We start from the raw sequence: 11,529 nt of genomic DNA on the forward strand, positions 1-11,529 counted from the left end.
ATTTGCTATTTCTCTAGTTTCACAAATTAATGGAAACAAATCAAATGTCAATCACGCTTAAGGTAGCTTATTCTACCCCAGTCAAACTATGAGATACCTGTCAGGGTAAATTGTAGAGACAAAGAGTGCTTGGTGACATGGTAAATTATGATGATTTTAGTGTTTTTTCTTTCATTCTTGTTGCAACACTGAACTGAATTTATAGATTTCTCCTATGTGTTAGAAAAGAAACAAACTCATGAAGTTAAGGTAGAACAGTCAATTCCTTAATGCTGAATTTCAGGTCTAAGTTAGTAAAAGTCTTTGGAGTTGAACAATAGGCAGTGGGTAATTTATTAATCCTGTGTAAATAGTTCTCTTTGCACAACTCTAACTGAAGTGACTCTTGGTGATTAATAATAAATTACTAAATCTTCTCACACTCAGGCTATTCTGTGTCATCATATATATCATAACAGCCCATGACTGGAAGCATTATCAGAGTGATAGCCACATACTTACAGTTAAGAATCATAGGTACAGTGGAAATGCATTCCCTATAATATTGATTCCCAAGTAATTTTAGACATGATCTTCACCTTTCCAGAGGTTACATTCTAGAAGAGGATATAATCATTAAACAAGTAATTAAATTGTGAGGAAGGCTATGATCTGAGAGTGCAGAGGGCTAGGGAGCATGACCTGTTCTCTCAGGCTCAGTGCTTCTTACATTGTTCTGTCATACTCTTTTTTTTTTCTCTTTTCTTTCCCCCAACTACTGAAACAGATTAATCACTAGTTATCTAATGCCTACTACATAGTTAGCACTGGGACGGCTGAGAATTATGAATGCCCTGATCTTTGATGATTAATAGAATAGAAACAAAGTCCATCAACACCCAAGGGTGCCTACCCCAGGAGGAAGGACAAATGAGTAGAAGACATAATGAATATAGTAGATATGTACCAGTGAAGGAACAGAACTCCATCAATTTCATGTGCTATTTGCAGCTGAGAAAGAGAGGGACCACTGTGTGCTTATGTGATAAAGAAGAGATTCATGGGGGAGGTAGGACATGAAACAGGCAAAGAAAGGTGGAGAGAAGATAGTTATCAGAGCCATTCGGGGGAAGGGGGACAGCATTTTATTTAACGAACACTTTTAGAATGCCTATTATGTTCCAGGATCTGGTCTAAGTGATTTAGAAATGCTAACTCATTTTTTAAAAATATTTTTTCTTATTTTAAAAAATATTTTTATTTTATTTTTGGCTGCATTGGGTTTTCCTTGCTGCGTGTGGGCTTTCTCTAGTTGTGGAAAGTTGGGGCTACTCTTTGTTGCAGTGCGTGGGCTTCTTATTGCGGTGGCTTCTCTTGTTGCGGAGTGCGGGCTCTAGGCGCGTGGGCTCCAGTAGTTGTGGCTCACGGGCTCAGTAGTTGTGGCTCGGGGGCTTAGTTAATCCATGGCATGTGGGATCTTCCTGGACCAGGGCTCGAACCCAAGCCCCCTGCATTGGCAAGCAGACTCTTAACCACTGCGCCACCAGGGAAGTCCCTAGAAATGCTAACTCATTTAATCCTCATAATAACCCTATGAAATATAATCACGTTCATCTTACAGATGAGAGTATCTGAAGCACAGAGAGGTTAAGAAGACTGTTCAGGTTATGTAGCTGTAAGTGGCAAGGTAGAATTTACAGCTGGGAATTACAACTGATGTGCTTTTAACCACTATACCCGTTGCCTCTCCAGTATTAACCAAGATAGAGTGTTTGGGAAAAAACCTGAGCTATGGGGAATCAATTAAACTGTGGGTGTGTTGAGATGATGGGACATCCAGGTGGACTATCAGGTGCCACTTGGGCATGCAAGCTGGGACTTGTTTTGAAGACAGAAACCTTGAGTAATAGATTGGGAAGTGAGTCATCTGCCAAGTAGTATAGGTGAAGCAAGGAATATTCTGTATAGTTAGCGATCCTTAATTGTGCTCAGATGGAACACTTGCTAAATTCTGCCTACTTGACAGTCCTTAAGCAGAAAGGGGCATTTCCATTGTCTTTTAGGGCATGCCACTTACAGAGAGACTGCAAATCAAAATGAGGGAGAATGCAAAGATATTTGTAGTTGTGAAAAGTACCCATGGAGTGATATCAATCTGCACTGTATTACTATGTCTAAAGTCAACATAAACATAGTCACTATTGGGGAAAAGCCATCTGAGGAGCAGAGAAGCTTCTATTTTAGCTATTTCTTGTTTTGCTTTGAGAGCAGAGCCTCAAAGGCTTGTTGTTGTTGAAGGTTGTTGAAGGAAATGGTTTCCGGGCCTTTTTCAAAGTCACTGCAAGTGAAATTGTTAGAGTGTTGAACTGCTGCTATCATTATTCTGACTAACAATTCAAAACCTGAATTTGAATTATTCATGGTGTTTAAATAACTTATCAACATGAACAAAAGTGATGTGAAACTGTTGCAATTAGAAAAGCTTACTTAAAGCTTGTAGGCAAATATCGTTAATTAAGTAATATTGCCTGCTGGAGATGGAGTTTCCAGGAACCGAAGAGAAATTGGAGAAATGGAAGTCCAAGAGGGTGAAAAAGAGTTCGTGGAAGGGCCCTTTGTGTTATCTCATGGTTTAGAATGCTTGAGGAGGTATTAGCAGGAGTCTTAGCAGGCCTACTACTGCCTTAGGAGAATCTAGTTAATTAGCAAAACAAAAGTTAGAACAGAATTCATTCAACTTTCAGTTACTTGCTGGAAGACTGATGGGAATGGTGGTGCTGATACAAAAATAAAAGTAGCAGAGAGAGCCTCCACCCGCAGGCAGGAGAACTAGGCTAAGGGTGGACGGGACCAGAGCTCAAGAGTGTGGCATCTGAGCACTTAGAGAAATCCTGAAGATCCCTTGTTGTATTTCATATGCTGTTTCTCCGTTTCCTTTGGGAACCATATTATTCTGAAGTCCTCCAAAGTGAGGAAGAGGTTTAGGGGAGATAGGAGACAACTCCATGAATAAGCATGATCAAAAAAAAACAAAAACAAAAACAAAAAAACATTTATCATGTGCTACTAAGATTGAGTCTGAAGCTCCAAAACCAGATATTACCTATTTCTCATTTCAAAGAGCTCACAGTCATGCTGGGCAGGCAGAAAAGCAGATGGAGGGTCATGGGTGGGACAGCAGAGGCGTGCACGAGGTGCTGAGAAAGCACAGCAGAGGGGTACAGCTGTCTGAGGGCCCAGAGTCTGAAGAAACTCAAGGTTACCAGTGTTGGGGGCCCACATGGATAGAATAGATAAGTGACTACACCAGTCAGTGTTCTTGGTTTCCAGCAACACATACCAATGCTGGTTAACTTACGCAGCAATTAATGGAAGGCAGCTCCTTTAAACAAGGGGAATTGTAGCGATAAGTTTGGCAAACTGGCAAAACCAGGGGATATTGGAAGATAAGGTCAAGGCGAAGTCACCTCACCATACTAGTTCGTGTGGGTAGCCACCACTGTCTCTTCCCAAATACGATGCTTGTCACCATGCCACTGACTTGCACTCCACATCCTTGAAAACCTTTAACTGTTCCTGCTTCATTGAAACTGTCACCAAGATTCAAAGTGCTCAGTGCTGCTTGGCTAAATTCAGTCAAATGCCCCAAACCCAGATGCCATGGGAGAAGTTGAAAATGTCTCATCCCCCTTGTTTTACTGGTGTGGCTCCTTTCCAAGCCTGCCTCCCACCTATTTGGGAATTCTCTCACATGCTAAGGATGTTTGATTCCTGGGTGGCCAACATTTTCACCAGCATCCTCTTCCAGCCCAGTGTCTTGTCCTTCAGCTATGGAGTATTAAGGCTGGCTGAACAGACAATAGGACACTTGTATGCACCCTACTTCTTGGGAGATACCTTGTTTTTCTCCTGAACGAGCTTCTATTATCTCCAGGAGTTGAGAAGAAACATGTCCTCCATGAAACATTGTCATATGCAGACATTTTGAACTTCTCAGCTAAAATTCTAACATGAATCTCCTAACCTGAGCTAATTCTACAAGGACCAGCAAAGGAGCCAGACTGTCACTCCTCCTTCCTTGTGTTGCTGCTTTACTGCTCTGATTCCCTCCTGCCCTTCCGACAGAGCCAAGGTAGTGCAAAGTTGTGAACCAACTGTATTAGTTTGCTGGGGCTGCTGTAACAAAGTACTGAAAACTGAGTGGCATAAACAACAGAAATTTGTCTCACTGTTCTGAAGGCTAGAAGTCCAAGGTCAAGGTGTCAGCAAGGTTGGTTCCTTCTGAGGACTGTGAAGGAGAAGTTTCTTCCATGCTTCCCTCCTAGTTTCCTGTGGTTTCATGACAGTCTTTGGTGTTCCTCGGCTGATAAATGCATCACCCTCATCTCTGCCCTCATGTCCATTTAGCCTCTTTCCTGTGCATGTCTTTCTCCAAATTTCCCCCTTTTAAAACACACTCGTCATAATGGATTATGGGTGGACTCTGTTCCAGTATGACCTCATCTTAACTAATTATATCTGCAATAACCCTATTTCCAAATAAGTTCTCATTCTGAGGTATGGGAAATTAGGACTTCAACATATGAATTTTTAGGGACACAATTCTACCCATAACTCCAGCCATCTAATTTACCAGTCAAATTAATAAGCTGCTCTGTTTAGAAAATTTTAGCCAGAGTTTAGTCAAAAATGTAGTTAAGGAGTAAGCCTATTGTCTGGTCAGCAAGAATGGAAAGTTCTATGGTGTGTAAAGCATGGCTAAATCAAAAACCCTCGAGTAAGATCTAAGTGATTTATTGTACATGGACATGCTAAATTAAAACCTGAAACAAAACAACCAAAAGCAAGCAAACAAGCAAGCAAGTGAATAGAAGTAATAAACCTAAATAGCTCTTGGGAGGGTCTGGTCTATGGTCTAAACAGAACACTTCAGCTGAATCTTTTTTTTTTTAATTAATTAATTAATTTATTTATTTTTGGCTGTGTTGGGTCTTCGTTTCTGTGCAAGGGCTTTCTCTAGTTGCGGCAAGTGGGGGCTACTCTTCATCGCGATGCACAGGCCTCTCACTGTCGTGGCCTCTCTTGTTGCGGAGCACAAGCTCCAGATGCACAGGCTCAGTAGTTGTGGCTCATGGGCCTAGTTGCGCCACGGTATGTGGGATCTTCCCAGACCAGGGCTCAAACCTGTGTCACCTGCATTGGCAGGCAGACTCTCAACCACTGCGCCACCAGGGAAGCCCTAGCTGAATCTTAGACTCTAGATCTTCTACCCTATCAGTGCCTGACTTCACTAATACCTATTGAGTGGATCTGTGCTAAAAAGGTTGCATATATATATTTCTAATAGAATTAGAAAATTATAATTTTTAAAACACTCCTTCTATTATGTTAATCTCCAGTCAAACACCTTTAGTTTTCACCATTTTAATACTAAGTTGCTCTGCTGACTTTCAAGACTTCACTTTCTGGCCTCACCAAGGCTATTCAAACTTATTTAGTATTTGTCAACTATTTTCTGCTCTAGTCAGATGCCTTCCTTATACCAAACACTAATCATTGGCTGAGCTCTTCAGCCTCTATTCTTTCCCTTTCCCTGTTAGAATCTTTCCATACTCTTAAGGCCCCATTCAAGTATATGCAGCCTTTCTTCTTCCCATTATGTTATAGTTGGTGGACTTTTCCACTGAAATCCAAATGGCATTCTAAACCTCCAAATATCTCAACTGTGTTGTGAACTAAAATCTGTCAAGTGCTCCAGTCATGACACCATAGAGAGTTTATAAGCTCTTCAACTGAAAGGAGATGACTTTATACCCACCTCTTGAATTTCCCTCAATTTCAGCTTAGCATTGAACACAATCAACCATCAATGGGTCCTTAGTTGGAAGTCATTTTCTGGTTAAAACCTGACCTTTCCTCCCAAATGCCATGAATGGGGTAGCATGACTGAAGTAGCTACCATGGTGTCTTTGAGAAAACTCTATACGATAGATATCTAGCAGATTATGCACTCCAATAATAATAATGCAATAATATGAGAAATGACAGATTTAAAAATAAGTGAGCCAAGCATTATGACATTGAAAAAAAGAGTAGAAGAGAATGAAATTTCCTTAACTTGATTAACTTTGGAAAAAGCCTATGGCGATATTATATATAATAGAGAAGCTATAATGTATTACATCTAAGACCAGAAAAAAGACAAAGATCCTTATACCAGCACTTGTGTTTTCAGAGCACTGGAAGTCCTTCCCCATGTGAAAGTGATATAAGGTCTTAGGAAAAGAAATAAAATTGTTGTTATTTGCAGGTGATATACACTAATCTAAGATAATGCAATCACATCAACATACAAACTTTTTGAACTAACAAAGGGATTCAGTAAGTTTAAGGATATAAAATTAAACTCCAAATAGCAATCAGTTTTCTTCTATACTACTACCAAATATAATATAATGAAAATTTAAATACCGTTTATAATAGCAACAAAACCCATAAAGTATTTAGGAATTAACTTTTGCAAAAAGACATAAACTTTTAAACTAAGTACACTGAAAATTATATAAATAAATGAAGAGACTTTTTTTGGATGTAATGACTTAAATCCTCACAAATTAATCTTTAAATTTAATGAATACCATTCAACTTTCCATTTGGACATAAAAAGAATTTGATAAACCTCTAAAATTTATCTTGGAGAAGGAAAATCCAAGAATACCCAAGTTAACCTTTAAAACATTGAGTGCATACTAGCCTTTCCAGAAATCAGAATATCCTACAGTGCTGTTACAATTAAAATGTATGGCATATATTCAAGAATAGATATATATATAGAGCAGTGAAATACAATGAAAAGCTGAGAAAGAGTCCCATGAATGTATAGAACTTCATATACTACAATAAATGTGGCACCATAAACCAAAGGGGAATTGACAGATGGTTTAGTAGGTGAGATTGGGAAAAGTGGCTCATTATACGGAGAAAAATAAAACTGGATTTTTACTAATACCACAACTAAAGGTGAACCTTAAAGGGATTAAAGACCTAAACATAAGTGGGAAAACGATAAACTTAAGAGTAAAAAAAAAAAAAAAAAGCAAGCCAACTTTGTGACACTGGGGTAAATGAAATCTTTTAAAATAAAACCTTGAATGACTACCTTAGGATAAAAAATGTTAAATTCAATGACATCCAAATTAAGGATTTATGTTCAGCAAAGAACACTATAGACGAAGTTTATAGTTGGCAGAAGGGGATAAGATAGTTGCAATGTTTAACACTGACAAGGGATTAATATCCATACTCTACAAGGCAGCAACCACAAAAGAAAAAGAGGTAAAAGATATAAATAGAAAATTTAACCAGAAGAGGAAATCCAAAAGGCCATCAAACATATGGAAGGTTGTTCAAATTCATTAGTAATCAGATAAATGCAAATTAACTTAATGAGATAACATTTTACACATATTAGTTTGGCAAAAAGTGGGAAGCTGGAAGATGCCAAAGGCTTGGCTAGGATGGGAATGTGAAATAGAGGAGTTCTTAGCCTCTGGAAAGCAATCTGGCCATCAGAAAAATAAGGATATGCACAGATATAAAGGGCTATGCACAGGGATGTCTTCTGCAGCATTGTTTGCAATGATGGAGAGTTGAAAGCAATCAGAGGACCCATCACTGAGTCAGTGGCCAGGTGGGGGGGGCATTTATACTGCACGGATTAGTTGCATGTGTAGCAACTAAACCATAGAGGTAGAGGGATGAGAGGAAAAAACAGTGCAAGATACGCAAGGAGGCATCTAACACAATAACATGCACATAAAATAAAAATACACGCATATAAAACAATAAAGCCCATTTTGTAAGAATACAAACAAAAAAGATAAACATTAAACATATTAGTATGCTTGCCAATGGGAAGGTGGCAGGCGTTGGGGAATGGGAATGGAGAACGGGGATAAAAGGGAATTAAAAAAAAAAAAACAAAACTTGCCTTCCAGGAGAGGCAAGCTACTTAATTGGGTTTGGAGAGAGGATCATTTGATGTTATGCTCTCAGGCTGTCAATTAGGAGACAACAAGAGAGGTGTTGGATGCGTCATCTCCCTGGGCTCATCATCTCTGAGGCTGGAAATAGAACCCGGAGCTTGGGAGCCTGCGTCCCACAGATGGGGTCAGAGGTGCTGGATGTTGGGCTTCTAATTGGACATGCTGTGTCAGAGAGCAGAGCAGGGGCTTCCAAAGAAATGCACAGGATGTATGTTTAGCCTCTGTGACGTATTTTAAAGAGAACGCAAGAAGCAATATGACACTCTTGCATCCTGTGATTAAGCCCTGGGAGTTGGCTATCAGCACTGTTATTTTATAGTTACAGTTATGTCAACCGTCACTCAGACTGTGTTCCTAAATGCCCTTGGGCATCAACGGAATGGCCATATTTCCCAAAACACTCTGCAATGTCCTAAGGGCTTGCTGAGAACACAGTTGCCTTCTTTCAGACAAATATTAAAAGTAAGCTCCTATTATAATCAACAGTGCTGTATTACATACTTGAAAGTTGCTAAGAGACCCGACCTTAAACGTTCTCACCACAGAAAAGAAATGATAATTACGTGATGTGACAGAGGTGTTTGTTCATGTTATGGTTGTAATCATGTTGCCATAGATAAATGTATCAAATCAACACTTTGTATACCTTAAACTTATACAATGTTATATCTCAATTATATTGCAATAATAATTAAATAAATAATAAAAAATAAACACACATACATACACACATAAAGGAAGTTCCTGACTACTTATGACTTTCTCCTTGGCAAGGTGGAGCCGCCATGTCCTGCCCCCTCATTCATGCATAATTTTACCATCCTCATGTTGCCCCAGTGGTAGAGACCCTCAGGTGAGGTTAGTGGCTATGGAGGCTCACTCGGGGTACAGCACACTAAAATGTTGATTCAACTGTCAGTTTGACTATGCCTCTCCAAGCCCCCAGACCCTCTCAACAAGTCACTGATGCCTTTAACCTACAGACCAGTGAGCCAAACCTAACTGGAATTAGGCTTATCTCACCAGTTGATGGGCTTTGAGGCTGGTCCTACTGCCACTCACCTGGAAGCCTCTCTGTCTTGGAGGAGCTCTGCATAGCTTTCTGCTTCATTCTTCCTGTGTAGTTTTGCAAGTTCTTTTCCTGGGACTGGGATATTGGTTCTTTTTCTTAGAGCATCTCTTGAAAGCTAGGCACTGGGAAACAAAAGGAAGCACAGACAGATATAGAACCTTCTCTTGGGAAGCTTACAATCTAGTGGAGGAATCACAGGAGTGACCAAGAAAAGTCCTATGACAGTAAGTGTGTTCAAGTATACCCAGGATATGTTTTCATCAGGTATGGTAAGACAGCAGACTTGGAAAAGATTGTCTTGAAAGAAGGTTTTTTTCTCCCCCAGTTTTATTGAGGTATTTCTGACATATAGCAGTGTATAGGTGTAAGGCGTACAGCATGACGATTTGACTTACATCTACCACAAAATTATTATCACAATAAGTTTCATTTACATCCATCATCTCATATAAATATTAAAAAAAAACAGAAAAAATCTTTTCATAAGTATAAGAAGTTTATACTCACAGATCCCTAAAACCAGAGACACCACATACGAGGAAGGGCCACATGGGGAAGGATTAGGGTCAGTCAGGAGGCAGAGAAGGGGAAAGGGCAGAGCATGGCCCAGAGACTTTATTGGGGTTTTGATTGGAAGGAATGGGGAGAGGCAAGGTAGATATTCTGAGCAAGTTTAGGGTTGAACAATTTGAATAATTTTGGTGGGCTTTGGATGGTAGGTCCCAAATTGCCCAGTACCTGGTTATAGGGTGATTATTAAATTACCCAAGTGCAGGGGGAATACTGATTTGATATGTGAAAGTTTGATGAGGGAGACAGTAGGGTGTAGGCTCTGGATTGGTCAGTTTCTATATCAAAGGCACACTTCCAAGGGGAGTCATTTATTCTCTCTAGGAGCTAGCTATCCCTGAAAGGGGCAGTCTCTCTAGGACCAAAAATGTCAGAGCATCAATAATACAGAAAATATAGCCAATACAATAGGAAACTGGATTCTTTGAGAGTCTGTGAAACAACAACCTATTTTAACCTGGGGTGTCAGGGATGGCTTCTGATAGGAAATGATGAGTAAAGGGAAGGCTACATACTGAATGGAAGTTAATTAGGAAGGCTTAGGAGATATGCTCCATATTTAGGAAATGGCATGTGCAAAGGTCCTGGGGTGTCAAAGGTAAGACTGGAGTGGAAAGAGATGGATCTTGGGAGACAAGCAGGGGTAGGCTCCACAGGAACTGGTGAGCAGTGTTAGGAATTAGGATATTAATTTGAGAGTAGTGGCTAGCCACTGAAGGATTTTCAGTAGGCGATGGTCAAGAATTCATACTCCACCTGCTTGGTTGGTCTCTCATACTTCACCTGGATATGAGCAGAGCCCTCCTCTGTGTAAGTTGATCCTGTTGCTCTCCCTCTAGATACTAGGATCACCATCAGCTCTGGCACATTCCTGAGTTGGAATATCACTGACTTACCCCTACCTCATCCAGCAGATGGAAATTCCTTAGTCAAACAGCTGACCAACCATGCCTGTGTTTGCTCTTCCTGGCCACCTTTATAGCAGCGGCCCCCAACATTTTCAGCACCAGGGACTGGTTTCACAGAAGACAATTTTTCCATGGAAGGGAGGAATGATTTCATGATGATTCAAGCACATTACATTGATTGTGCACTTTATTTCTATTACACTGTAATACAAAATGAAATAATTATACAACTCGCCATAATGCTGACAGGAGGTGGAGCTCAGGCGGTAATGACGGCAATGGGGAGCGGCTGTAAATACAGATGAAGCTTTGCCTGCTTGCTGCTCACCTCCTGCTGTGCAGCCTGCTTCCCCCTGCTTTACAGCACAGCCTGAGCCAGTGCCCCAGCTCCCTCTGCACAGCTCTGGTCTTCCTGTCTTAGTCCATGTAGCTGCCATCCCAGCAAACAGAGGGGCATTCTAGTGGGGTTACTTCAGTCAAATTTGCAAAATGTTAAATGACTTGATGAAAAGCGGCCCTTCTGTCTGCAAGCACTCTCTCCTCCTAAGACACCCCAGCTAATGAATGAGAGATTGGTATGCAGAGGAGCACAGAGCTGAAATCAGACTGGCTTTTTCCCATTAAAAATGCACAAATAATAAATCAGCAAGGCGTTCACGCAATTAGATGTGAAACCTAATTTGGACCAGTTAGGTGTAAGGCCAATAGCTCCATGTGTCCAATCGTAAAATTGCAGAAGGGTAAGTCCCACAGTGGTCTTGAGATTCATTTCTCATTCTTAAGAGTCCTGTGCCTACAGTGCAGAAGGAACTTGATCTTCTGTATGGTTCATCTGCCATCCCAACCCGATTTGCTTTAACTCTTCTCTGGATACTTCTAGATTATTTGCTTTGGTCTAACCTTTGAAGAAAACACATGAGTGGGTGAGAGTGGGAGGCACCCAGGCAGTGGAGGA

This window comes from Tursiops truncatus, chromosome 7, assembly GCF_011762595.2.
Source record: "Tursiops truncatus isolate mTurTru1 chromosome 7, mTurTru1.mat.Y, whole genome shotgun sequence".
Taxonomy (NCBI): domain Eukaryota; kingdom Metazoa; phylum Chordata; class Mammalia; order Artiodactyla; family Delphinidae; genus Tursiops; species Tursiops truncatus.